The sequence below is a fragment of the Ochlerotatus camptorhynchus genome, unplaced genomic scaffold, assembly GCF_037179485.1.
Source record: "Ochlerotatus camptorhynchus isolate MF236.1 unplaced genomic scaffold, CSIRO-AGI_Acam_v1.1 ptg000054l, whole genome shotgun sequence".
In the NCBI taxonomy this organism is placed as follows: Eukaryota; Metazoa; Arthropoda; class Insecta; order Diptera; family Culicidae; genus Ochlerotatus; species Ochlerotatus camptorhynchus.
In genome coordinates, this window is record NW_027040544.1 from 548,329 (window position 1) to 550,661 (window position 2,333).

The following is a 2,333-nucleotide window of genomic DNA, read 5'->3' on the forward strand; positions in this document are numbered from 1 at the left end:
CTAAATTAATTAGTCAGGGTCATTGTCATTCAGTTTTCCCGGAAATTATAGTTAAACAAACTTTAATTAAATAAAAATGATCTTTCCACATACACATACACCGACAAACCGACATGAATGACCATACAAATTACCATCACATTTCTGATCAAAGCACAAAACTGACATCTGCCGCCGTGTTCGCGGAAAATCTTTACCCTAGCCACGAACACGGGTACAAAATGTATGAGTTGGTTCGTGTCTAATCTATTCCTGACAAATTATTTTTGTCTAGACAAAAACAAAACTATGGTTTTGACAGATGGGATCGCTGCACATTTGAATCGGCCGTTATGGATTCTCGATCAAGAGTTAAGTTTCAGTTTCATGTCGGTTTGTCGGTGGTTTTACCTGCTTTACTACCAGTCCTTAGAGAGCAAAAAATTTCAAATTTGAGAGAGAAAATTCTCTGTCACGAGCTCAATCTTTCAACATGGCATGTATTTTGATGACTCTCGATTTGTGATTTCTCTTTCACAGATTACAAAATAGAGTACCTGGCACTACAAAACATGTCTGGTACCTCTATCGCGGAACCGAATTTTGTTCATTTAAATCAAAAATATAAATGTTCATTCTATAAGCACAGACAAACAGACGTAACTCTTTGAAAAACTTGTTCTTGAAAACATAGTATCTCAAAACATATAACCTCAGTAGTGACATCTATCTGGCTTCTCGCGGAAAACAAGCTTGCTCGCTAACTCGTAAACAATATTGCATAAAAGTTCTATATAATATATAGAAACGTCAAAGTGATCCGATGCCAGCGCTGCGGCGAGTAGTTTGCGGAACTGATAATATTCAAATCAACCGTTAAATGCATGAACGAAGATACACAATGAAGAGTTACGTCTGTTTGTCTGTGCTATAAGCATATGAATAATTCAAAATAAATTAAAAACATGTTTGCAACAAAAATATATATGTTTGAATAAAAGTCAAAAGCATGTTTATTTCAACAATATAGAATTTGGGTAAATGATTTTTAGCGTACCCTTCCTTTTTTTGCTTCCTGTTTACATTCGGAAAAAAATTGCCCCAGCTTTGCAAATTAACTGAAAACGGCCGGCAACAAAACCGAAGTCATGGATCCGGAAACCCACCTAGGTAAGTGTCTTAACAAAGTTCCAGCTCGATAAAACCGGAGGAACCCCACAGTATCGTCGTTACTCTGTCGTTTCTGATGCCGATCCCTGTATCATCCTCCTCCACAACTGACGTCAGAAGAAAAACGAAAATCCGAAATAGATTTTGAATCTATTCCGGATCCTCCCCCCCCCTCCAACACCGAAAGTAGAAAGAGGTCGGTATAAGAACCAGCATTAGAAACGACAAAACGACGCTAATATCCCAAATTTTACTGGTTTTACTGAACTGGAACCTCCGGACACTCACCCCGACGGGTCCCCGCATCTCGGACCAGGACCCCAACATCCAAAGCCCACCCTTAATCGCACCCAAAAAAGAGCAGGAGTTTAGATGCCCTGTCTGTAGATCGTTTTATTTTCATCTCTTTGCAATCAATTGTTTGCTTTCTCCTACATTCAAATGCTAATATAATTTAAAATTAAGTATGTTTATGTCAAACATAAGAAGCATGTTTAAAATAAACATATTTATTTTTGTTCGCATAGTTGTCAAACCAAACAAAAATATTCACCTTTATTTTCAACACGAATATTTTTAAAATAAACGTAACATTATTTGTATTTTAAACATAAATATCACATGACTTCAAACATGGAATACGTTTGAAATAAACCTTGTTTATTTTTGTGGCCAGAACAAACTGAGTTTACGTTTGAATTTACCTCGAATATTTTTGTTTAAAATTTGAAGTCCCTCCTTTTAACATATTCTGCACAAGATACTTTGTGCCCCGCCCCAAATATAAAAATCGCCGGGAAATTCTGTGAGGGGTGCTATTTGTGTGCAGAATGTGTGAAATAGAAGGAACTTCGGATGTTAATCTAAATGCATATATAGAGGTAACAGACATGTTGTGCACCGCACTATCCCAAAGATGAATAGGTACTAAGATGAAACTGTCGGAAGAAAAACTTTCTATTTTAGTGTCCTCTTTCACGGTCCCTTTCATCCAATGAGAACCCCCCGTATTCAAGGTAATTTTGTGGTTTAGCTGTCCCCTCGGTAGAGATGAAATTTTGCGCTCATTTTTATCAAAACAATCACACCAAAATCAGAGATGTCCCATTTTTTAATTACTCGATTAACAACTAATCGATTATTTTTTGTTCGCTGTGCTGCCATTTTTCCACCATTGAGAGTGC